Source organism: Eptatretus burgeri, chromosome 6 (genome assembly GCF_056783735.1).
Source record: "Eptatretus burgeri isolate ZD-2024b chromosome 6, Ebu_testis_v1, whole genome shotgun sequence".
Classification (NCBI taxonomy): Eukaryota; Metazoa; Chordata; class Myxini; order Myxiniformes; family Myxinidae; genus Eptatretus; species Eptatretus burgeri.
In genome coordinates, this window is record NC_140966.1 from 114,812,616 (window position 1) to 114,840,447 (window position 27,832).

Sequence of the window (27,832 nt, forward strand, 5' to 3'; positions counted from 1 at the left end):
TACCGCAACATATGGTTCAGCTTCCGTTCAAAAATAGATAATTAGTTAAAGCATTTTAAGAAATCCCAAGAAAACTTTCAGCAGCTTCTGTGAGGATCTTCTGGGAAAGACGAACAAACCTTTAGGTATTGTATTGTGAAGAATAACTGTCACGTCATAGTGTTCCTAAGTTTTGGTAAGTTTAACACTAATTAAACGGGTGTGAGAATGAATGGTTTATGAAAAGAGATGTTTAGTCTTCATTACAGGGAAAAGGACCCACGAGACACAGAGATGACACACAGCAAGTAGCATGTGCGTGATCTTTCAAAACGTTGGTCTCTCCTTCTTAGTGCGTGCGCAAGAGCACAGGCACACCAAGCTGAGGTTCATCATCAACAAGATGGAAACAAATAAATAAACAAAATATACATGGAGAAAGTTAATGCAAAAAATGAATCGATATACAAATAAATACATTTCGTTTTTAGATCCTTGTGGAGAATCTCCAAGTCTTACTCACGTTGTTGTTCTTCATCTTCTTCTTGTGGAATTTTTTGTTTCACAGCCTACAGTTTTCATCGAAACTTCCTGAAACTTGGCATATAAAGGTAAAAATACCCTGCACAGACAGTAATCATCTCCGATTTTGAAAATTCCACCTAGAAAAAAGTTATGACGTCAAAATATCTCCGCTAATGGAAATCGCCTAAAAAATTATCTCCAAAACTAGGCAAGCTTTTTGAATTCTGTTTGCGGGAATCGAACAGAGCATTAGCAGAGATGAATGACCGCACATATGATACATCACTATGACGTCATATCAATTTTTATGACGTCATTCCTATTTTTTGACATTTTTTGTTTCACAACCCAGAGTTTTCATCGGATCTTCGTGAAACTTGCCATGTATATGCAGAAAGCCCACGCGCAGGCAGTAACCATCTCCGATTTTGGAAATTCTTCCTAGAAAAAAAGTTGACGTTATAATATCGCCGCTAATGGAAATCGCCTATACCATTATCTCCGAAACTAGGCAAGCTGTTTGAATTTTGTTTGCGGGAATCAAGCCGGGCATTAGCACAGATATTTTATCGCAAACCTGATACATCACAATGACGTCATATTCGTTTTTATGACATCATCATAAAGAGGACGAGGATCTTAGCTCATTTGAACTTGTTATATAAATGCTTGAAGTGAACCAATGCACGAATAAACTAGAAGGGCACTTGGTAGAGCGCATACCTCCCCCACGCAATGCTTCATCCAACAGAACGTATCAGGCCCAAAAAATAATGTACATCATTTTTGGCTCTATCTCTCAATGGTGAAGAATCACCTTAAAAATTAAATAAATCTCGTATCCAGATCCGGATTCGGATCTTCACCAAAATATAATCAGTTCGTCCTTGTCACACACAGAACATGTCCACAAAATTTCATCCGGATCCATCGAGAACTTTTTGAGATATCCTGTACACAAATAGACAAACAGACAAACAAATAAACCATTGTCACCCACAGGGTGACCCGTATCTTGCCAAAAGGTGACCACGTGTGACTTCTTTAAGGTCACACTGAGGTGAACAGAGCTGCTATCCACCAGGAGCGACTCATTAAGGAATATCTGCTTACGAGAGATTCCGATGACAATCGTTCAACAGAGTAACCATGAAAAATATGCTTTTGCCTCATAACGTCACCAAATGACGTCATAATGTCTCAAGCTTGACATATCTAGAAAGCACTCATCGAGGTGTTCAATTTGAGGTTACGACACGATATGGTTCCTAAAACTTGAAAATTTGACCTTGGGGTCAAATATGTTTGACCTCAGGCGCTAACCATGAAGGTCAAGGCCAATCGCCACCAAAAATTAATCAGCTGAGCGCCAGACCATGAACTATATTCCCATGACGTTTGAAGACGATCCGATCAAAAAATAAGGGTTTAGTCGACTCCCCTGATTTGCGACAAAGTGACCTTGACCTTTGACCTTGACCTTCAAAATTTTATGCGCTGAAAGGGACCTCTATAGGCCTCTGATATGCGAAGTTACAAAAATTTCCAATGATAACTGTGCTCTGCAGAATTTTTTATACGTGATTACAGACAAACAAACAAACAAAACAATAAAAAACATACAAGCTGACGAACATATCTTGCAAAAACTTCGTTTTGGCAAGATAACAAACAAGCAGTCATAGACTGGTACTTACGAAATCGTCAACTTGACCTCTGACCTTGTCTAATAAAAGCTGTCTCAAGAGAAGGTAGCGACGCAAACCAGAAGTTTCTACGATGATTCTGCACCAAACCATCAAAAATTGAATGTTTTGGATGTTTAACCTCACTGTGACCTTGACCTTTGACCGATTTTGACCAAAATCTAATCAGCGCTAACCATCACCCTCCTGAATCACGTGGTGTAATTTGACACTGGTAGCTTCTTCCGTTCTCAAGTTATTTTTCGGATGTTTGACCTCACTGTGACCTTGACCTTTGACCGATTTTGACCAAAATCTAATCAGCACTAGCCATCACCCTCCTGAATCACGTGGTGTAATTTGACATTGGTAGCTTCTTCCGTTCTCGAGTTATCTGTACCAAACCATCAAAAATCGAATATTTGACCTCACTGTGACCTTAACCTTTGACCGATTTTGACCAAAATCTAATCAGCACTAGCCATCAACCTCCTGAATCACATGGTGCAATTTGACTTTGGCAGCTCCTTCCGTTCTTGAGTTATCGTGCCTACAAACAAACAAACAAACAAAAACAAACAAACAGAAACGGAAGTCATCAATATACTTACGAAATCTTTAGATTTCGTAAGTAACAAACAGACAGACAAGCCGGTAGGCGGACATGGGTAGTCGCCTACCCAATAGAACCTGACGCGATGGGCCCGTTTGATGGGAGAATGACCTGAAGAATAAGCACAAGAAAATTCATGATTCTAGCTTCAAGGGTTAATGCTGCAGATTGTTTTTTCGTTAAAATACCCCCACATTTAGAGGTTTTTCGGCCGTTGCTAGGAAACGGAGGGATGCATAGCAACGGTTCTTTCTCACACATAACTTGGACATAACATGAACCTCCCATACCAGTTTCATGTATATCTGACTCATAGTCTCTGAGATATAACAAACTTCGTTTTTTTTTATTGTTTTCGACCAGGGTTCATTCAAAGTCTATCTTCTCTGACAGTTTTCATAGGATCCGGCTGGAAGTTTTTGACAATATGGCTGAATGTACTGCCCACAGTCGCTCATGGCCCGATTTTTGATTTTCGAAAAAAAATTTTTTTTATGATTTTTCAAAAATTTCAAAGTCCCGTTGCTAGGCAACGGTGGTGTCCATAGCAACGGTTCTCATTTGCACACAACTAGGTTATGGTATGAACCCACCAACCAAGTTTCATCGAAATCGCCATTGTATTAACGGAGCACTGGACCGAACAGAGGGACAGACAGACAGACAGACATATCGACAGAAAAACTGATATGATAATAAGGGTAGAATAGAACAAATTTCAAAAAAATTTAAAAATAAAATAAAATAATTTTTCGACTGGATCGACTACCCAAAAGAAAGGCGTGAAAACTTAACTTCCTTCACCTTCTTTGGCAGAGGAAATGAATGACTGCAGACATGAATGAACGAAAGAGCCGATAAAGGAAAGAATGACTGACAAATTCAGGAATGAATGAGAACAACTGTTGAGTTCTGGAATGGATGAGCGATTGGCGAGTTCCCGAGTGAATAGGAGATTGACGAGTTCTGGAATAGATGAACAAATGATTGACGAGTTCTGGAATGAACGAATGAATGATTCACGAGCTGTGCAATTGACAGTGAATGACAAGTTCTGGAATCAATGAAAGATTTTTGAGTTCTTGAATGGATGAATGATTGACTAGTGCGGGAATGAGTGAACAATTGATGAGGTCTGAGATGAAAGTGCAATTGTGGGGTTCTGGAAGGAACAAATGATGAACGGGTTCTGAAATGAATGAATGATTGACGAATTCAGCAATGAATGAACGATTGAATGAGGCTGGATTGGAACAATTAATGAATTGTGCAATGAGTCAAAAAAAAATGCTGGAATGAACGATTGATGAGTGCTGTATTGAGTGAATAAATGCTGGAATTAATTAATGGAGTCCTAGGACAAAATGTCTCAATAAATTCTGGAATTAACGAGTTGTAGCATGAACGAACAAAAAAAAAATGGAATGACGATCACTTAATTAAATAAATGATCAACCGATTGCTGGATGAATGAACGATTGACGAGTGCTGGGATTGAGCGACAAAAATCTGGAATGAATGAACGGCCAAAGTAACCCATATTAATTACAAATTTTCAGAGGGGTTGAGAAGATGCAGCCAATCAGCATCTCCTCCTGCCCTCACACAATCACGCCGCAAGAAAATTACAAGATGTCAGAAGGAATTAATTTGCTCATCCTTCAGAAAGATAAACAGAAATTAGCATGTTGGGGCGGCCCTCCCACGGGAGCCGTGAGAAATCTCATTTTATACGCTGCCCGCTCCGCACATTAACATCATAAATAAGTGAATGAAGCTCGCACATCGAGCATATGCTGGCTGGGCAGCCCTGTGACTACCAAAACCCACTCATTTTAACCTGAGTTGGGATCCACAGGCACCATGTGACCACCAAAACCCACTCATTTTAACCTGAGTTGGGATCCACAGGCACCATGTGACCACCAAAACCCACTCATTTTAACCTGAGTTGGGATCCACAGGCACTAAGTGACACCAAAATCCAAGTTTGGATCGAGAGCTGTGCTGTGACACTGAACCTGATCATTTAAACCAAGTTTGGATCCAGAGCCACACTGACACCGAACTCGATCATTTAAACACTAGTTAGGATCCTGAGCCACCCTCAACACTGAACCTGATCATTTAAACACGAGTTAGGATCCTGAACCACCCGGTGACACCGAACCTGATCATTTAAACAAGAGTTAGGATCCTGAGCCGTCCTGTGACACCGAACCTGATCATTTAAACAAGAGTGAGGATCCTGAAACACCCGGTGACATCGAACCTGATCATTTAAACAAGAGTTAGGATCCTGAGCCGTCCTGTGACACCGAACCTGATCATTTAAACAAGAGTGAGGATCCTGAAACACCCGGTGACATCGAACCTGATCATTTAAACAAGAGTTAGGATCCTGAACCACCCGGTGACACCGAACCTGATCATTTAAAGAAGAGTTTGGATCCTGAGCCATCCTATGACACTGAACTCGATCATTTAAACAAGAGTTAGGATCCTGAACCACCCGGTGACACTGAACTCGATCATTTAAACAAGAGTTAGGATCCTGAACCACCCGGTGACACCGAACCTGATCATTTAAAGAAGAGTTTGGATCCTGAGCCATCCTATGACACTGAACCTGATCATTTAAACAAGAGTGAGGATCCTGAACCACACGGTGACACCGAACTCGATCATTTAAACCCGAGTTGGAATCCCGAGCCACCCAGTGACCGCAAATCTGATCATTTAAACTCAAATTGGGATCACGATCTGCACTCCATTTGATTACCGATATGCCCTCACGTTGCGGAAGGCTGTCTCATTACAAACGGCCCTTCGTCCCTTAATCATCGATTGGGAACACAAGGACATACTACAGGACCAGGCCAGAAGAGTATTCGCTTTAAACCAGTGAACCAAGACTGAGGTCCTATAAACGTCAAGCGGACAACGGTTTCACCTGTGTGTGCTCATGTGACCTACAATTACTTGTACACAACACAAGAGACTCAATTACTTGTGAATAGTCTTTAAAGTCAGTTAAAGCGAGCTTTCCATTTCTTAAGTAGCCATGGTCAGCAAATGAAAGAGGGAAAGTAAGTTGGCCCAGGTTTGGAAGTTGGACCAACATCCCTTGCTCTACACAGAAAGGTAATGGACGCCGTTGGATAAGAACTTTAAGTGGCAGACTGGAACCCTGGACTTCCGAGCTGCAGGTGTGGATTGGCAATGTAAATGAGGCCACGAGAATGTGGCAATTCCGTAAAACTGGTAAATGCATGCACACACAATGGAAAACGAATCTTTACGAGGACGAGAATTGATGTGTGACAACGACATTTAGAGTGTGAGACCATCTTCAAGGAAAAAAAATGGACTGAGAGAACATGTTCAAGCCAAGTCGCACCGGCTGAGAGATGATCTGCCCGCCGGATGACAACTTCGTCCGATCTCAGATCAGCAAGTTTGGTCCAGGTTGATGTTACGCAGGAGGGTCGACACCTCAGCAGCACTGCTTAATCAAAGGTTGGAGTAAATTTCCATCAATGGTTGGTTCACTTAACCAGTAAGTAAATCATCAAAAAAAGAAAAGAAAACAGTGAATGAATCGGTACATTTAGTGGGTCAATAAGTTAACCAGTCGAACACACAATAATAACAATGGTAATCGTTGTGACTCGCTGGGCATCGGCTAGTTTGTCATCGTTTCCATGTTGGCGAGAACCGACCACAGGGAGGGTCAGGACAGGAATTTGTAATTTGGCCTGGCCACCAGCACACATTGACCTACTCTTTTCAAAATGTACCGTCAGATCTATAACACGCACAAGCGAACAGGACACCTGGCTCTTAACGTGACCTCCAGGTGCACTCATTGATCAAACGTTCAGCCCGCAAAGCACTGGATGACCATTTCATAGTCGTGTCGGGAGAAGAACCTCGACTCGAAAGGCCAAAGGCGAGAAAAAAAAAAACTACGAGAAGTCCTACCAAGCAAGTATTGATTCTGTCCAAACATATAAAGTCATCCAATCACATACCAAACACACAAGGTCTATGAGACATGGCCAAGTAATCATTCCGACTCGTAGACCCATCCGGAATCAGTGATCATCTATCATCTTACATCGCTAAAAAAATTAACATCATAAGAACCATCATCGTCCACCAACGTATCATACATCACATCACAGGACCAGAACAACATAGAAGCAAAGTTCCCATTGGATATACCACAATGACCACACGGGGCCTCTGTATGGAGGTTTGTGCCAGGGCTATATTTGTCCTCTTTTGCTTTGCGAAGAAGTGCTGCGGGAATGTTGCAACTCAGCAGTGAGCGCTTCCCCGATATAGAGTGTGATAGCCACGTGGCCAGCACTCAGGGCACAATAGCTAACGACGTGAAGCTGCACTCCATCAACGGCCTTGGGATCGGCACGGGGGAGCGGGCAAGGTTTGGGAAGACCCCCAACCTCCTTCCCTCCGCTGCAACTGTGGGTGTGTGATCGGTTCAACATCGCACTGAATGTTCACTCAAACTCGAATGTCGATATGACCTCTGACATCACTCACTTGTAGCTCTATTTGTGCACGTGATCGTTTGTGCGTGTGTGTGTGTGTGTGCGTGCCTATGCATGCAATGCATGCAAGATATAGTTTGTCTGTGCATGTGTATGATCATACGTCTGTGCATGCGTGCGACCGTTGGTCCATCAGTCCATCTGTACATCCATTTATCCACTTGTGCATCAGCACGTGTGCGTGAAGTATACGTACGTGCAGTGTACATACGTGCAGTGTACGTACGTGCAGTGTACATGCATGAAGTGTACAGCACCTTTGTTGCAGTGCACCGAGCTGACTGTAGTCTCCTGCCAGCGGAAAGAGCAGATGCCGTGCGGTTTGTTTGGCTCTCATTCACTCTCACAAGCCAACGAGTAAAACGCCTTTCATTGCACCATTTAAACCCCATGACTCATAGGAATCCTGTAAAAACTCCAAACGAGTGTGACACTATTGCACAATACAGCCAACTGAGCCTTCGACAACAATTACAATCCTTTATACTCCTTTTTTCAAATCATATGAACATGACCACACATCGGGGTTAAAGTTACCACCGTGAGCACTCTGTCTATGTAAATAGGACACGTAAAATCGTGCTCGGTTGGAGACACCACGGTGTACCACCTATGCTTTACTGTAAATAACAAACAACGAATCATCCCAGAGTTTGCACACAATGGGACAGGATAATACCGTGAATAAAGTGCAAACATGCGAGATTACATCATGGTATAGTAACACAAAAGTTTCATAAAATACCGTTATAATGACAAAGTATGACATGATCACAAAATACACGATTACACAGTAAAGAACTACACAGTTATCCCTACTATAATTCACTAACCGATGTTTGTTTCCCTCACCAGAAGACAACAGGGGGTCACACTTGGGTCCGTTTGTTACTTGGCGAAAAAATATTTTCGCCAATAATGTTTGTCCGTAGTGTTTGTCTGTTTGTCACACAATTTCTGGCCACAGTTTTGAAGCAATCGTTTTGAATTTTTGTGTGTGTGTAGGTGACGGGCCAATGACGGCAACGCTTCATATTGGTGAAGATTCAAATCCGGATCCAGATGTGAGAATTTTTTAACCGATTCTTCATTATTGAGCGAAAGGGCTAAAAACCATATTGCATGATATCTCAAAAGGTCATGGATGGATTCAGACGAAATTTGGTGGACAGGTTGGGAGTGCCACAAGGAAGAATTGATTCGGTTTTGGGTGAAGATCCGAATCAGGATCAAGATACGAGAATTATTTAATTCTTAACCGATTCTTCACCATTGAGAGAGGGGCTAAAAACGATGTTGCATGATATCGCAATAAGTTGGGGACGGATTCGGATGAAACTTGGTGGACACATTCGTTGGGTATGTGACAAGGAAGAGGTTATTCAATTTTGGTGAAGATCCCAATCCTGATCTGAGAATTTTTCAAGTGATTCTTCACCATTGAGAGATCGGGTGAAAACGATATTTAGCACAATATCTCAAAAGGTTATGGATGGATTCGGACAAAACTTGGTGGACAGGTTGGTTCGGTGACAACGAGAAGCCGATCCGATTTTGGTTAAGGCCCGGATCCAGATCCGACCTGTCAGTGGGATACAAAATGTGAACTAATCAGCCTGTCGAAGGTATGTTCTCTTCCGAGTGCCGTTCCGTTTCACCAAATGTCACTGTATAAGTGATTTTTCATTTGTTTGTTGTCTGTTTGTCCGTAAAGAACATGAGTGTTTTTCTCTGCAACCAGTGATCCGATTGACACGAAATTTTCACCATTGGAGCAACTACTCCTGGAGAATATTTAAATGATAATAATGAGGAGAAACTTTACAAGTATGACCACCTATCCATGAGGAACAAAAGGTTCACACCTCAATGTCATAGGTCATATGGTTTGGCAGCGATATCGAGTTCATCCGAAAATCTATTAAAAATATTCTATTTGTATGTTTTTTGTATGTTTTCTTGTTTGTATGTTTTTTGTATGTTTTCTTGTTTGTATGTTTATTTGTTTGGACCGCTACAACTCCTGCAGTTAGTTCTGTGACAATTACATCCAGACCTGCAACATCGGATCAGCATAACCCCATGTAAGGTAGAGAGGTGTTTTTATCATTACCCGTTTATGGGTGTAGGTGTAGGTGTGGAGAGAGCATATTCTCCATGTAAATTTGTATCGTGTAGCGCCGCCTCCAGGTGGGGGAGGGTATTACAAGTCTTCACCATTTACAGTGCAGTGTTCCTGTCCCCACTTTTCCAGTACAGTGGGTTTTGAATTAGACGGTTGAATTGGGAGAGATAATAACATAAACCCCCTTGCCGCCCCCAAAGGGAGCAGGTACTTATAGTAATGATAATGTGGGTAAAGTTATAATGTGGGTACAGTTATAATGTACAGTGTAACATGGGTACAGTTATAATGTACAGTGTAACGTGGGTACAGTTATAATGTGCAGTGTAACGTGGGTACAGTTATAATGTGCAGTGTAATGCGGGTACAGTTATAATGTACAGTTATAATGTACAGTGTAACGTGGGTACAGTTATAATGTACAGTGTAACGTGGGTGCAGTTATAATGTGCAGTGTAATGCAGATACAGTTAAAATGTGCAGTTATAATGTACAGTGTAACGTGGGTGCAGTTATAATGTGCAGTGTAATGCAGATACAGTTAAAATGTGCAGTTATAATGTACAGTGAAACGTGGGTCCAGTTATAATTTACAGTGTAACGTGGGTACAATTAATATGGAATAGGCAAAGCCTAGAAGCGAACGGCGAATTCTTCTTACATTTGCTTCTGACTTTACATAAAACTTGTTCACAACTGTATACTTGCCAACTATACCGTGGTACATGTCAGCGCCGCACAGTTGATGATTTTGACGCAATTTCCGGTTACTTCGGCCTGGATTCGGGATCAGCGATCAAATAATGTAAATCACGATTAAAAATTATTTTTTGATGATGCGGGAGATATCTTTATTAAAATTAACTTTGGGAAAAAATAATTGAATAAATAAATAAATAAACGATCACTTCTGGTCAAGAATAAAATTAATTAAAAGTTCAGGAAAGAGTTTCAAAATCACTCCCGGTAATGTTAAATACAAAATAAATACTTCCTGTCATGAAAAAAAAAATCACTTTCAGAAGTATAAAATTAACTTTGGGAAAAAAATAATTGAATAAATAAATAAACACTTCCGGTCATGATCTCCCGGCATGCATCATTCCCCATGACAAAAACCAGAAACAAAAAAAAAAGCAGAAACAAAACAAAAACGGAAGCAAAATGGTCATAGCCAACGACACGGATTCACAATTGCCATGGTATTGTGTTGTTTTTGTTGTTTCCTATTCTCTCATGTGCACGCGTTAAGTGATATTCACAAGACAGAAATAAAACCCAATCGTATTTATACACCGCACAGCATTTAACAACAACCGGAAGCAAAAGGTGATAGCTAACGACACGGATTTCAAATAGCCAGGGGTATTGTGTTGTTGTTGTTGTTGTTGTTGTTGTTGTTGTTGTTGTTTCCTATTCTCTCACGTGCACGCGTTAAGTATGAAGCTCACTGCGTTCGCTATAATGTGCAGTGTAACGTGGGTACAGTTATAATGTACAGTGTAACGCGGGTACAGTTATAATGTACAGTGTAATGCGAGTACAGTTATAATGTGCAGAGTAATGCGGGTACATTTATAATGTACAGTGTAATGCGGGTACAGTTATAATGTGCAGTGTAATGCGGGTACAGTAATAATGTGCAGTGTAATGTGGGTACAGTTATAATGTACAGTGTAATGCGGGTACAGTTATAATGTGCAGTGTAATGCGGGTACAGTAATAATGTGCAGTGTAATGTGGGTACAGTTATAATGTACAGTGTAATGCGGGTACAGTTAATATGGAATAGGCAAAGCCTAGAAGCGAACGTAGACTTCTTCTTGCATTCGCTTCTTAAATATATCAAATTAAAGTCTTTTTGCTATGAAAAAATAAATATTACCTTAACATTACCTTCACAACAACAACTACACCGCCTAGAACAGGATCTCATCTCAAAAAAAAAAAATCCTCAACATTACCTTCACAACAACGACACCGCCGAGAACAGGATCTCATCTGAAAACAAGGACAAATGTGTCCAAGAGCCGCGTCCTAAAGGTTTTGTCTTCACCAGAAGAAGAACAAGAAGAGGAAGAAGAATTTTTAAAAAAATAACTTTCGATATTTCGTCACGTGCCGTCACGTCACGTCCGTCATGGACGATCTTCGTTCATGACGAGAAAATAGTGTATTTACGAAATTACAATATATCAAATGGCATAATCTTTAAATAGTAACGTGAACTTTTCGAAACTTAAAAGCAAATGTCTGAATATATTTAAAAGTTCATGATAGACGCTCTCCAAAGGCACCCTCAATGCGAGGATGTGTACATGTGTTTAGTATTTAAAGAGATCCGGATCCTGTATATAAAAGAGCCGAGTCCGAAAGGTTTTGTCTTCACAAGAACTAGAAGAAGAACAAGAAGAACAAGAAGAAGATAGAACAACAAGAAGAAGAAGAACGCCGAGCTCCCTTTGAGCCACGTCTTGCCTTGCGAGACGCGGCTAAAAATAAATACTACAAGGGAACGTAGTATTCTTCTTACATTTGCTTCTGACTTTACCTATAACTTGTTCACAACTGTAAACGCAATTTCCGGTTACTTCGGCCTGGATTCGGGATCAGCGATCAAATAACATAAATCACGATTAAAAAATATTTTTTGATGATGCGGGAGATATCTTTATTAAAATCAGTGGAGGAAATATACACCATGTCTGATATTATTTGGGTCTGTCATGTCTCCGACGATGCCTGTATCTCTCGGCATGCATCATTCCCCATGACAAAAACCGGAAACAAAAAAAAAACCAGAAGCAAAAAAAATTGTTGTTGTTTCCTATTCTCTCATGTGCATGCGTTAAGTATGAAGCTCACTGCGTTCGCTATAATGTACAGTATAATGTAGGTAGAGTTATAATACAAATGTACAGTATAATGAGGGTCCAGTTGGTTGGGTACGCAGGTTGGTAGGGATGAAAAGTTATTTTTTTTAGTTATTTACTCCAAACGTGGTAAAAATATTCTTGAAGGCACAAAATACACCACAATACTGGGATGGTGGTTTATCGAGGAGGTTGAGTTGCGGCTGTTCAGAACTCATGTCAATTGTTCCCCTGCAGTCTTGACTGCAGAATCATCTCATCCATGGTAACGCACCAAACAGGCAGAGGTTAATTACACCGACATGACCAGCACATGACGGCCAAGCCACTTCATGTTCGTACTCGGCCTTGTTTGCAGGCCCTTCAGGTGTTTTTGTTACCTTTCTGACGAGATCATTCGGCGGATCAAACTTGTGTGACTCGGGGGTTTTGCAGAAGAGGTAGGATTTACATGAGGAGAGCAGACAGGGTGACGTCATGTGACAAACCCTCTGGGGAGTTGGTCTCGTTCTTGTGAACTAGTGAGAAGGTCCGTTGTCTGCCATTGCTGGACCACACTGCAAACAGAAAGCCAAATCGTGGTTCCCCTTGTGCCCTTCTCATCACCCTTCGGTCCATTGTGGGTTTTTGAGCGGCCCAAGCCTGCCTAAAGCCCACCTGCCATTTCAGGTGGAGGATCATGGGCCGACTGTGCGAGGAGCTCGCACTTATCGCCCGACACCGATTCACACCTGTTTGTCCTTGGCACACTGAGAGAGAGGAAGCGGTTAATTTGGTCCATTTTACAACAAGACAAAGAAAGATTGCTTAACGAGCCTTTACGTGGGAGGTGCTGGTGGCAACAAATCGCCTTGTTAAACGTGGTGCACCGTCACCACTATCGGTGACACGGAGGCCTTTGTAGTTGCGCATTATGCGCACAGTCGGGGACGGCAGGCTCGTTTGAGCGTTGTGGACATGAAAGGCTCCATAACTAGACTGCGTGCTAACTCGGGGTTCGTTGATTAGTATTTTTTTTAGTATTTTAGATGCTTCGGACGAGTCGACCCGAGTGGTGGTTCAAGAGGTCCAGGCCACAAGAAGACGGAGTCGAAGAGCCACGGAAGGCCCAGTAGGTGCGATGTGAGACACGAGACGCTCTGTTATTTCTTTCTCTTTTACACGTTTATCAAAAGAGCGGTTTTGATGTCGGTTCAAGCGAACCCTCCCCAGCAATAAACGAGGAGGCGGGGCCAGAGTGAGGGGGGCGTAGTCAGAGTGAGGGGCGGGGTTTTCTCACCGGGCTCCGCTGGTACTTTTGAAGGGCTGCAGAGCTGGAGATGCTTTTAATTGGTCTTGTTAAACGTACACTCTCTCTATGGTATGGAAAATACCCTCTCGAGTCACTCTGAGAACCCTAACCCCCCCAAACCCCAACATCCGTCGAGCTCCCCCTGTGTCAATCACTGAACACACTCCAATTCCCTCCCCTCCCCGTCTCAATCAATGAATAACCTCTTCTCCTCCCCCATTCTCACTTACTGAGCACCCCCTCTGCTCCAGCCCCACCCCATCCCCAATAACGATCGTTGATTTACAGTCGGACTTACAGGAACCGTGTTGTACGAACTTGCGTGCATATGGAAGAGGTGAGAATTGCAACACGAGACTGTGGGTTCGAGGAGGGGGGAGAGAGAAAGAGAGAAAGAGAGAAAGAGAGAAAGAGAGAAAGAGAGAAAGAGAGAAAGAGAGAAAGAGAGAAAGAGAGAAAGAGAGAAAGAGAGAAAGAGAGAAAGAGAGAAAGAGAGAAAGAGAGAAAGAGAGAAAGAGAGAAAGAGAGAAAGAGAGAAAGAGAGAGAGAGAGAGAGAGAGAGAGAGAGAGAGAGAGAGAGAGAGAGAGAGAGAGAGAGAGAGAGAGAGAGAGAGAGAGAGAGAGAGAGAGAGAGAAAGGGATGAAAGGCGTGAGCCCGAGATCCACGGAGAGCAAGCGAGACCCCGCCCACGACCTTTTGTTTGAGACCTTGCGCGCGTGCCCAGGCGGGTCCATCGCGTCGCGTCCTGTCGGGAGCTTTGTACGTAAAAAGCGTCTCAGGAGGGATGAAGGTGACGGTGGGGGGAGGGGTGGGTTTGGAGGGGTGCGCGATCGGAGCCATGCGCGATGGGGATGGGATGAGGGGGGGGACGATGCGAGATGACTCCATCAGACGAACCATCGGGACGAGGAGGACACGCATCGACCGGAACATCCTCACGAGCCAAACTTCCCTGGAGGGATACCCTCCCGTGAGGAAGCACACACTCCTCTCTTTCCTTTCCTCTGACGTCGAGGCTCATGAAAATGCTCCTACACGAAGCAGGGTCACGTCCAATAAACCACCAACAAAACGCACAGAGATTTCACACAAGAGACCGTCAAACCATCGAGAACAAAATAAACTCCGGGATAATGGGGTATGGGGTACAATAATTATAAACTACAGGATAATGGGGTATGGGGTACAATAATTATAAACTACAGGATAATGTGGTATGGGGTACAATAATTATAAACTACAAGATAATGGGGCTATGGGGTAAAATAATTATAAACTACAGGATAATGGGGTATGGGGTACAATAATTATAAACTACAGGATAATGGGATATGGGGTACAATAATTATAAACTACAGGATAATGGGGTATGGGGTACAATTATACCTCCGGGATAATGGGGGTATGGGGTACAATTATAAATTCCAGGATAATGGGGTTATGGGGTACAATTATAAACTCCAGGATAATGGGGTTATGGGTTACAATTATAAACTCCAGGATAATGGGGTTATGGGGTGCAATTATAAACTCCGGGATAATGGGGGTATGGGGTACAATTATAAACTCCGGGATAATGAGGGTATGGGGTACAATTATAAACTACAGGACAATGGGTGTATGGGGTACAATAATTATAAACTCCGGGACAATGGGGGTATGGGGTACAATTATAAACTACAGGATAATGGGGGTATGGGGTACAATTATAAACTCCGGGATTGTGGGGTTATGGTGTACAATTATAAACTCCAGGATAATGGGATTATGGGGTCCAATTATAAACTCTGGAATCGTGGGGTTATGGGGTGCAATTATAAACTCCGGGATTGTGGGGTGATGGTGTACAATTATAAATTCCGGGATTATGGGGTTATGGGGTACAATTATAAACTCCAGGATAATGGGGGTATGGGGTACAATTATAAACTCCGGGATAATGAGGGTATGGGGTACAATTATAAACTCCAGGATAATGGGGTTATGGGGTACAATTATAAACTCCAGGATAATGGGGTTATGGGGTACAACAATTATAAACTCCAGGATAATGGGGTACAATTATAAACTCCGGGACAGTGGGGTTATGGTGTACAATTATAAACTCCAGGATAATGTGGTTAAGGGGTACAATTATAAACTCCGGGATTGTGGGATTATGAGGTACAATTATAAACTCCAGGATAATGGGGTTATAGGGTGCAATTATAAACTCTGGAATCATGGGGTTATGGGGTGCAATTATAAACTCCGGGTTGTGGGGTGATGGTGTAAAATTATAAGTTCCGGGATTATGGGGTTATGGGGTTATGGGGTACAATTATAAACTCCGGGATAGTGGGGTTATGGGGTACAATTAAAAACTCTGGGATTGTGGGGTTATGGGACACAATTATAAACTCCGGGATCGTGGGGTTATGGGGTCCAATTATAAATTCCAGGATAGTGGGGTTGTGGTGTCCAATTAGAAACTCCGGAATAGTGGGGTTGTGGGGTACAATTATAAACTCTGACATTGTGGGGTTATAGGGTACAATTATACACTCCAGGATAATAAGGTTATGGGACACAATTATAAACTCCAGGATAATGGGGTTATGGGGTACAATTATAAACTCCGGAATAGTGGGGTTATGGGGTACAATTATAAACTCTGACATTGTGGGGTTATAGGGTACAATTATAAACTCCGGGATCGTGAAGTTATTGGGATAACAATTAGAAACTCTGGGATAGTGGGGTTGTGGGGCACATTTATAAACTCTGGGATCGTGGAGTTATCGCGTTTACAATTATGAACTCCGGGATCGTGGCATTATGGGGTACAATTATAAACTTCGGGATAATGGGGTTATGGGGTACAATTATAAACTACGGGATAATTGGGGTTATGGGGTGTAATAAACTATAAAATAAAATAAATGACATGGGATGTAATGTGGGCACAGCTATAAATTATGGGATATAATGTGGGTACAGTTATAAATTATGGGATCTCATATAGGTACAGTTATAAATTATGGGATTTAATGCGGGTACAGTTATAAATTATGGGTATAATGCGGGTACAGTTATAAATTTTGGGCTTTAATAAAGTTATAAATTATGGGATATAATGTGGGTACAGTTATAAATTATGGATGTAATGCGCGTTCAGTTATAAATTATGGAAAAATGTGGGTACAGTTATAAATGATGGGATATAATGTGGGTTCAGTTATAAATGAGAGGATATAATGTGGGTAGTTATAAATTATGGGATATAATGTGGGTAGTTATAAATTATGGGATATAATGTGGGTATAGTTATAAATTATGGGATATAATGCGGGTACAGTTATAAATTTTGGGCTATAATAAAGTTATAAATTATGGGATATATTGTGGGTACAGTTATAAATTATGGATGTAATGCGCGTTCAGTTATAAATTATGGATATAATGTGGGTACAGTGATAAATTATGGGATATAATGTGGGTACAGTTATAAATGATAGGATATAATGTGGGTAGTTATAAATTATGGGATATAATGTGGGTAGTTATAAATTATGGGATATAATGTGGGTATAGTTATAAATTTTGGGATATAATAAAGTTATAAATTATGGGATATAATGTGGGTACAGTTATAAATTATGGATGTAATGCGCGTTCAGTTATAAATTATGGATATAATCTGGGTACAGTTATAAATTATGGGATATAATGTGGGTACAGTTATAAATGATAGGATATAATGTGGGTAGTTATAAATTATGGGATATAATGTGGGTATCGTTATAAATTATGGGATATAATGCGGGTACAGTTATAAATTATGGGATATAATGCGGGGACAGTTATAAATTATGAGATATAATGTGGGTACAGTTATAAATTATGGGATATAATGTAGGGACAGTTATAAATTATGGGATATAATGTGGGGACAGTTATAAATTATGATATAATGTGGGTACAGTTATAAATTATGGGATATAATGTAGGTACAGTTATAAATTATGGGCTAAATGTGGGGACAGTCCTAAATTATGGGATATAATGTTGGGACAGTCATAAATTATGGGATGTACCCGGCAAAACGCAGATCAGAGTTGGGAAGACTGAGGTGTGAACATGGTGCGAAACCCGTGGATTCACATTGGGAAGATCGGTGGGTGGGATTTACCGTGACGTTTGCACATGATCGCTCACTGGATGTACTCGATGTTTTAATGGTCACTCTCTGGGATCCGATCCCCACGCACGTACAACGCTCTGCAATACACGGACCTTCGTTTAATGGATGGTTGGGAGGGGAGTCGTAGGAGGGGTTCCATGGGCTAAAAGGCCTGTTGAGGTCGGAGTTTATGCACGAAGTGGAACACGCGAGCAGATTGAAAGCGCGAATGACAATCTGACACAAAACACGCTCCGCGTGTCGGGTCCGAGTGCGCAATCGCGTGCGCGCGCGCAAATGAACAGGCGCGCCAATCACGCGGCTCCGCACGCACGCGCCTCCAAAGATAAATAAATTAATTCGACTGCAATAAATATATAAATTTGCTTCCATCGCGCACTTTCCCTCACTTTTTTCAACTCTCACGTCAAACCTTTTTACACGTCCGTCTGATTGGCAGTCACAGACAACCCGGACAACTCTAATTCAGCTTCTCCGTGCCCCCACGGCCCCCATCCCAACCCCTTAATACACTTCGAAACACAATTGCACACCCTCCATGCGTCTCACTGTTGATCTTTCTAACGTACTTGTGTGAACATTATGAAGCAAAGCGAAATTCCTCATTCCAGTCTCCGATCCCACCGATCATGTCAATAATAGGGAAGCATCGAAAAACAATCTATTAACATTCCTCTTCTAACCTCGTTACATCGGCGTTGCTCCTTGGAACCCCCACCCCCATCAAACCCCCACCACGACCACCCCCCCCCCCGACCACCCCCGGAGTGGGAAGACCTTAACAGGAGCCTGTGAATGATAGATGGTGTGAACTTTACCATCATGTAAGTGGTACACGGTGTAAAATTTACCATGATGTGAATGGTACACGGTCAAAAACTTACCAACACGTGAGTGGTAAACAGTGTAAACTTTACCAACATGTGAGTGGTACATGGTTTAAAATTTACCAACATGTGAGTGATACATGGTGTAAAAGTTATCATGTGAGTGGTACACAGTGCAAAATTAACCATCATGTGTGTTGTACAAGGTATAAAATATATCATCATGTGAGATATCATCAAAGTGCAAAATTTATCATCAATTTATTTATGATATTTATTTATGATGTATTTATGATTTATCAATTTATTTACGATTTATCATCAAAGTGCAAAATTAACCATCATGTGTGTGGTACACGGTATAAAATTTATCGTCATACGAGTGATACACAGTGTCAAATATATCATGCGAGTGGAACACGGTGTAAAACTTACCAACATGTGAGTGGTACACAGTGTAAAACTTACCAACATGTGAGTGGTACACGATGTGAAATTTACCATCATGTGAGTGATACACAGTGTAAACTTTGCAATCATGCGAGTGACAGATGGTGTGAACTTTACCATCATGTGAGTGATAGACGGTGTAAAATTTACCATCAAGGGAGTGATAGACGGTGTGAACTTTACAATCATGCGATTGATAGACGGTGTGAACTTTACCATCATGGGAATGGTAGACGGTGTGAACTTTACCATCATGGGAGTGATAGACGATGTGAACTTTACCATCATGCGAGTGTAGACGGTGTGAACTTTACCATCATGCGAGTGATAGACGGTGTGAACTTTACCATCATGCGAGTTCTAGATGGTATGAGCTTTACAATCACGTGAGTGCTCGATGGTGTGAACTTTACAATCATGTGAGTGCGAGATGGTATGAACTTTACCATCATGCGAGTGATAGATGGTGTGAACTTTACCATCAAGCGAGTGATAGATGGTGTGAACTTTACCATCATTCGAGTGATAGACGGTGTGAAATTTTACCATCATTCGAGTGATAAGACGGTGTGAACTTTGCAATCATGTGAGTGATAGACGGTGTGAACTTTACCATCATGCGAGTGATAGATGGTGTGAACTTTACCATCATTCGAGTGATAGACGGTGTGAACTTTACCATCATTTGAGTGATAAGACAGTGTGAACTTTACAATCATGTGAGTGATAGACGGTGTGAACTTTACCATCATGCGAGTGACGGTGTAAAATTTACCAACATGCGAGTGGAACACGGTGTAAAACTTACCAACATGTGAGTGGTACACGGTTATAAATTTCCAACATGTGAGTGGTACACGGTGAAAACTTACCAACATGTGAGTGGTACACGGTGTAAAACTTACCAACATGTGAGTGGTACACGGTGTAAAGCTTACAAACATGTGAGTGGTACATGGTGTAAAACTTACCAACATGTGAGTGGTACACGGTTTTAAATTTCCAACATGTGAGTGGTACACGGTGTATAATTTACCAACATGTGAGTGGTACACAGTGTCAAATTTACCAACATGTGAGTGGTACACGGTTTAAAATTTACCATAATGTGAGTGGTGCACAGTGAAAAAATTACCATGTGAGTGGTTCACGGTGTAAAATTTACCATCATGTGAGTGGTACATGGTGTAAAATTTACCATCATGAGTGGTACAGTGTAAAATTTAACATGAGTGGTACACGGTTGAAAATTTACCATAATGTGAGTGGTGCATGGTGAAAAATTTACCATGTGAGTGGTTCACGGTGTAAAATTTACCATCGTGTGAGTGGTACATGGTGTAAAATTTACCATCACATGAATGGTACATGGTGTAAAATTTACCATCATGTGAGTGGTACATGGTGTAAAACTTACCATCATGTGAGTGGTACATGGTGTAAAATTTACCATCATGTGAGTGGTACATGGTGTAAAATTTACCATCATGCGAGTGACAGATGGTGTGAAATTTACCTTCATGTGAGTGGTACATGGTGTAAAACTTACCATCATGTGAGTGGTACATGGTGTAAAATTTACCATCATGTGAGTGGTACATGGTGTAAAATTTACCATCATGTGAGTGGTACATGGTGTAAAATTTACCATCATGTGAGTGGTACATGGTGTAAAATTTACCATCATGCGAGTGACAGATGGTGTGAAATTTACACTCATGTGAGTGATTGATAGAAAGTGTGAACTTTACCATCATGGGATTGATAGAAGGTGTGAACTTTACAGTCATGCGAGTGATAGACGGTGTGAACTTTACCATCATTCGAGTGATAAGACGGTGTGAACTTTACCATCATGCAAGTGATAGACAGTGTGAACTTTACCATCATACGAGTGACGGTGTAAAATTTACCATCACGTGAGTGGTACATTGTGTAAAACTTACCAACATGCGAGTGGAACACGGTGTAAAACATACCAACATGTGAGTTATACACAGTGAAAACTTAACATGTGAGTGGTACAGTGTAAAATTTACCAACATGTGAGTGGTACACGGTTATAAATTTCCAACATGTGAGTAGTACACGGTGAAAACTTACCAACATGTGAGTGGTTCACGGTGCAAAGCTTACAAACATGTTAGTGGTACACGGTGTAAAACTTACCAACATGTGAGTGGTACACGGTTTGAAATTTACCATCATGTGAGTGGTACATGGTGTAAAATTTACAAACATGTGAGTGGTACACGGTTTGAAAATACCATCATTTGAGTGGTACACGGTGTAAATAAAATTTACCATCATGTGAGTGGTATATGGTGTAAATAAAATTTACCATCATGTGAGTGGTACACGGTGTAAAATTTACCATCATGTGAGTGGTACATGGTGTCACATTTACCAACATGCGAGTGGAACACGGTTATAAATTTCCAACATGTGAGTGGTACACAGTGAAAACTTACTAACATGTGAGGTACACAGTGAAAACTTAACAACATGTGAGTGGTACACGGTGTAAAACTTACCAACATGTGAGTGGTACACGGTGTAAAATTTACCAACATGTGAGTGGTACACGCTTTTAAATTTCCAACATGTGAGTGGTACACGGTGTAAAATTTACTATCATGTGAGTGGTACATGGTGTAAAATTTACCATGTCAGTGGTACACAGTGTTAAATTTAACATGTGAGTGGTACATGGTGTAAAATTTACCATAATGTGAGTGGTGCACAGTGTATAATTTACTATGCGAGTGGTTCACGGTGTAAAATTTACCATCATGTGAGTGGTACACGGTGTAAAATTTACCATCATATGAGTGGTACACGGTATAAAATTTACCATCATCTGAGTGGTACACGGTGTAAAATTTACCATCATGTGAGTGGTACATGGTGTAAAATTTACCATGTCAGTGGTACACAGTGTAAAATTTAACATGTGAGTGGTACATGGTGTAAAATTTACCAACATGTGAGTGGTACATGGTGTAAAATTTACCAATATGTGAGTGGTATATGATTTAAAATTTATCAACATGTGAGTGGTACATGGTGTAAAATTTACGAACATGTGTGGTACATGGTTTAAAATTTGCCAACATGTGAGTGGTAAACGGTGTAAAATTTACCACAATGGGAGTGGTACACGGTGTAAAATTTACCAATATGTGAGTGATTCATGGTGTAAAATTTACCATTCTGTGAGTGGTATTTGGTGTAAAATTGACCATTGTGTGAGTACTAGATGGTGTAAAAATTAACATCAGGTGTGTGGTACATGGAGTAACATTTACCATCATGTGGGTGGTACATGGTGTAAAATTTACCATCATGTGAGTGGTACATGGTGTAAAATTTACCATCATTTGAGTAACACATGGTGTAAAATTTACCATCATACGAGTGGCACATGGTGTAAAATTTACCATCAGGTGAATGGTACACTGTAAAATGTCCACGCTTTTATTACACCCGCAAGGAAGCTCATGAAGCTTGTGGCACAAACGGCTCGATCACGCACTCCAACATAAGCGTTTCACCTCAGAACAGCATGTCCATTGGATCTCCATCCGAACTTCAGATCCGCGGTTTAGTTTCACCTATTTTGGCAATATGCAAATAGTCGTAACAATAATAATAATAATAATAATAATAATAATAATAATAATAATAAGTGTTTTTATGAACATAACCAAATAAAACCGCCATTCTCCATACCTAATGCATGTCCTTGTCCATGTTGATTCTACGAGAATAGTCTCGTCTGCAAAGCGGCATTCTCGGCTCAAGTTCGGGTCTTTACCCCAAACGTTGGAGCCTCCCCGCTGAGTGGAGTCGAGGGTCGGAACCGGGATCAGAATCGAGGGTCGGACATGGGATCGGAGTCGGACCCGGGATCGGAGTCGCGGGTCGGACCCGGGAATGGAGTCGCGGGTCAGACCCGGGAATGGAGTCGCGGGTTAGACCCGGGATCGGAGTCGCGGGTCGGACCCAGGATCGGAGTCGCGGGTCGGACCCGGGATCGGAGTCGCGGGTCGGACCCGGGATCGGAGTCGCGGGTCGGACTTGGGCTTGGAGTCGCGGGTCGGACTTGGGATCTGAGTTGCGGGTCAAACTTGGGATCGGAGTTGTGGGTTGGACCAAGCTCAATTTTATGAGAACGAACGTTATCCTATTGTTTATTTTGTTGCCCCCTCCCTTAATCCCCTTCCGACATAGTTAATTCATACATAAGTATGTGTATGCAAGATAGCAAATGGAATTCGATGCAGGTACGATTATTTATATTTATAAAACACACTCGGACAGAGGGACGAATCGATGAAAGAGACCGAGTACAAAACGTGGGAAAGTGAGGACACCGGACTCAGACAGGTGGCGTTCTTCGAGGGTTGGTCCATGCGTTGAGGGGTCCCCACACACACACACACACACACACACACACACACACACACACACACACACACACACACACACACACACACACACACACACACACACACACACACACACACACACACACACACACACACACACACACACACACACACACACACACACACTCCCCCCATGCAGTTATAACACAAGGATAATAAAATTGATCTGCAACAAAAAAACCAACATAAACAATCAATGCATATGATAAACCCGCTATTTTCGGGATTACTGCTCACGGAGCGGGCATGGAAATGAAAACGTCCTGGAGTTATGAAATCCAACGATTGGCAGAGTGGGGAGCCCGAAGCACTGAGAGCTCTGTGTACTCAGCACTAATCAGCACGGTTTGTTCAGGGCGAGAAACACACCGTGCACACTATGTGCACACCCACCGTATACCTCATACGTCACGAACCATGCACTGCATGCCATGTGCACCGCAAACGTCACACCCTGGGAAACCTACACAAACTAAATCACCAAAACGTTCCCTTTCAATGTCCTCACTTCTCGTTACCTGGTAGGAGTCGTCCGCGCAACACAAATCAAATCTAATCATCGAGGGACTTTAACCGCGACAGCGATCTGAGAACGGGGACAATTTTGGGGTGAAATTTACTTCGGTACGTCGGCAAAGGTGAAAAACACAGGTGAACAATCACCTTGGTGTGACCGACACACCTCGCTCTGGAACCCACGGTGTACCCACTGGAACTTGGATAATCCGCACTTTTATCCTGTCCTACAAACCCAAGGGGCTCATCGTGGGGACACCTGAGAGGTACATACACTCCCCTCTGAGCTGTCCAGCCTGGATTTGAATCCCAACCCAACTATGAACTGCCATCCTGGTGTTTCACAGGCAGAGCGATTCATCGATGAGTGTGCCGTGCCTCTGATGGACGTCAAACTGGGAATCCCATCTACCGGCATTAGTTGCTAGATGTTAAATAATCCCACGGTGTCCGTAGTGAAGGGTAGGTGACTTATCATCAGCACCCTTGAACAAATTACAAACAAATTACAAAATCCTGCAAAACTCACCTTCAGTCGAAGTGGTCGAGGAGTGGTTCCAGTTCCAGCAAAGAAACGTTTGTAGACTGGTCGTGAGTGAACACCCCGAAGCTCTGCTGGGGGCACGAGCCTCCATTGTCATTCTCAACCTGACGGGTTCCTTTCACCTGCTTCCAAGTCCCGGTACCCCATGAGAACTAACTATGCTTCCATCCCATGCCTCAGATCTCCCAGTACCTTCGAGAAGCAACCAGGCGTACAGATCCCACTCCGACGTCCGGTTCCCATGGAAACCTAAAGAGCTCCTATAGCTCGCCCCAGACCCCAGGTACCATGGGAACCCAAGCAAAGAGCTCCTTAGCCCGTCTCGGACCCCCGGTACCCATGGGAACCCCTTGCCCGGCGCACAGCGAGCAAACAATGCGGTAAGCGAGGCGGACCGCATATCAAGTCATAAAACGAGACAAGGGGTCGCTTACCTTGAGCTCAGCTTGGACTTTACGCAAGGAAAACAATGGAGGAAAATCAGTCTGAACAGGTAACAAGGGTATCCGTGGCGGCAAGCACCCTCGCGCTCAGAGTTGTGGCGCGAAGTCGAGTGGTTGAACCCACGCCTACCGCGTCTGGAGAAAATAAATAAATAAACAAATAAATAAATAAACGGAACTTAAGGAATGTTGGGTTTGAGGGACTCGGGTTCGAGATCCCAACCCGGCCGTGACGTCTGAAAGATGGGAACTCGAGGATGTCGGGTGGACCCAACTTGCATCCCATTGTGGTTATCAAGGGAACATTAAAGCACCCGAGGAGCGGCGACCATACGATCGGGCTCGCGGTTCTGAGAACTGAAGGACAAGGCGGTTTTTGCAGTTGTCCCGCTTTGGACTTTGGTTCTTACAGCGGAGTTGGGGTTGGGTGGTCGATCTCGGCCACAGGTGCAATCGGTGTCTCCGGTATCACAGGGACAGACGGCTTACGGCGACACGAATACCGGACTCAGAAACCTAAAGGGTGCACTCAACACCCGCGGGGTCCCCGAGTGTTTTGAGTGCAAGACAGAGTCCCCTCGTCGGCTTTTATGTCGTCATTCTCCCCAAGTCGAGCTGGACAAATCCCTCGCCGCCTGGACAGCAGCCGCGGCTGTCCGCGATCAATTACCCGACATGTCAAAGCTCCCGACACCCCGGGAAGGATACGAGCGGACATCCCTGGGGCTGAAGCGCCGTCACTCAAATTGTCCGTCTGTCTCTAGACAGACGTCTGTCTATATATATATATCTCGTATGTATGTCTGTCTGGATATGGACGAGATGAGAGAACAGGAAAATGCAGATAAAATGGTGTTTGCAGTTCGAGGCCTCGGTATGAGTCCATAAATGATCCCAAAACGTCCCGCACGCGTGCGCGCACACCACGTGACTGAAAGTATCATGCAGGTACATATTGCACGAGTATGGTGCACAAAGGTGGAGAGAAGAGTTCAGTTTTGTTGATATATTTCATTGTCCCGACTATCTCGTGTCTGCTTTGATTCCTCGACGGGACGTCGTCTCAGTCACGTGCTCATCTGTACATCATTATTAAACAGTCCATTTTATTTGGGTCGTCATGCGGTAACCCAAGTAGATGATGTCCACCTTTCTCAAACGCATAATCCCATGGTGCGCAGAAATCCTCCACCCTACAAATCTCAAACCCCCCCTCCTCCCCTATAATAGCATCCGAAAAGGTGGGGTGGTGGGGATGAGGTCGCACCGCCACACTGCGTTTTAGTCTCTTGTCCGAAGCGCACAATAGCACTTTGTCCGTCGCCGTGATGTACAATGCTGCACTATATGGGGCGCATCGTCCGGGAGCTTGAAAGGATCTCGTGTTGCATTTTAGGATTGGCACTTTCTCTGCGACATCGCGACCTGGTGCACAAGCCCCCACGGCCTAAAATTAGCGCAACAATCCGCCAGCTGCGAGTGCGCGAGGCCGGCGTGGTAAGCAAATCGCGGCGCGAGTGCAACACAGGGAAAAGTGATACGTGCGGGGTGCTCGCATTATAGCGGCAAACAAGTGGAGGCGTGCAGGGGGCAGCAGGGGAGATGGACGGGGGGACGGGGGGAGAGATGACAAATAAAAGGGTTCCTGTGAAGAGAGCACGGCATCTATGTCCGTGAGATGGTACAAAGGTAGAGAGAGTGAGGTGTACGTCCATGAGATGGTACACAGGTAGAGAGAGTGAGGTGTACGTCCGTGATATGGTACACAGGTAGAGACAGTGAGGTGTACGTCCGTGAGATGGTACACAGGTATAGAGAGTGAGATGTATGTCCAGGACATGGTACACAGGTAAAGAGAGCGAGGTGTACGTCCATGAGATGGTGCACAGGTATAAAGAGTGAGATGGATGTCCATGAGATGGTATGCAGGTATCGAGAGTGAGGTGTATGTCCATGAGATGGTACACAGGTATAAACAGTGAGATGTCCATCCATGAGATGGTGCACAGGTATAGAGAATGAGGTGTATGTCCATGGGATGGTACACAGGTATAGAGAGTGAGGTGTACGTCCGATAGATGGTACGCAGGTATAGAGCGAGGTATACGTCCGATAGATGGCACACAGGTATAGGGAATGAGGTGTACGTCCGTGAGATGGTACACAGGTATAGGGAGTGAGATGTACGTCCGTGAGATGGTGCACAGGTATAGAGAGTGAGGTGTACGTCCTTGAGATGGTACACAGGTATAGAGAGTGAGGTGTATGTCCGTGAGATGGTACACAGGTATAGAGAGTGAGATGTACGTCCAATAGATGGTACACAGGTATAGAGAGTGAGATGTACGTCCGTGAGATGGTACATAGGTGGAGAGAGTGAGGAGTACATCCGTGAAGTGGTGTCTTGGCAGTGCTATGTGGACATGTGTCGTGCAGAGCATATGTGGTTGGTGTCGAGCTTGTACGAAGCAATGTACAGACGAGTATGTCGATGTGGTACACCATGGTGCCATGTGTGGTACAATGCTATGGGGTGTTGTTTTGGTGGTGACACTGTGGTGCTGACATCAGGTACACCAATCTGGTGCGAGGGTTCACCACTCCAGCACATAGTCATTGTTGTTGTTGTGATTACATTAAGTTGTAATACGACAGTTCTAAGTTTGTGTTAGGTACGATACACGAGGTACACCTGTGCAGCAACAGTTCAATAAAAAGGTGAGAGAGAAAGAAACACTTTTTTTAGAGC

General features: G+C 43.0%; 1 protein-coding gene across 11 annotated transcripts in view; it reads right to left on the reverse strand.

The window, feature by feature from the left end:
• LOC147025667 (transcription factor Sox-6-like) overlaps positions 1-27,832 on the reverse strand; it is a 385,785-nt gene that overhangs the window by 356,338 nt on the left and 1,615 nt on the right. The window contains exons 2-3 of one of the 11 annotated variants that reach the window (XM_085886888.1): positions 22,570-22,743; positions 17,841-17,929 (exon numbers count right to left, since the gene is read on the reverse strand). The exons of 6 other annotated variants lie outside the window; for them this stretch is intronic. The gene's annotated coding sequence lies outside the window, so the exon portion shown is untranslated. Of the gene's footprint in view, positions 1-17,745; positions 17,930-22,569; positions 22,744-25,074; positions 25,097-27,832 lie in introns of those variants that run through there. 4 more of the 11 variants (XM_085886889.1, XM_085886891.1, XM_085886895.1 and 1 more) reach the window with 4 other exon arrangements.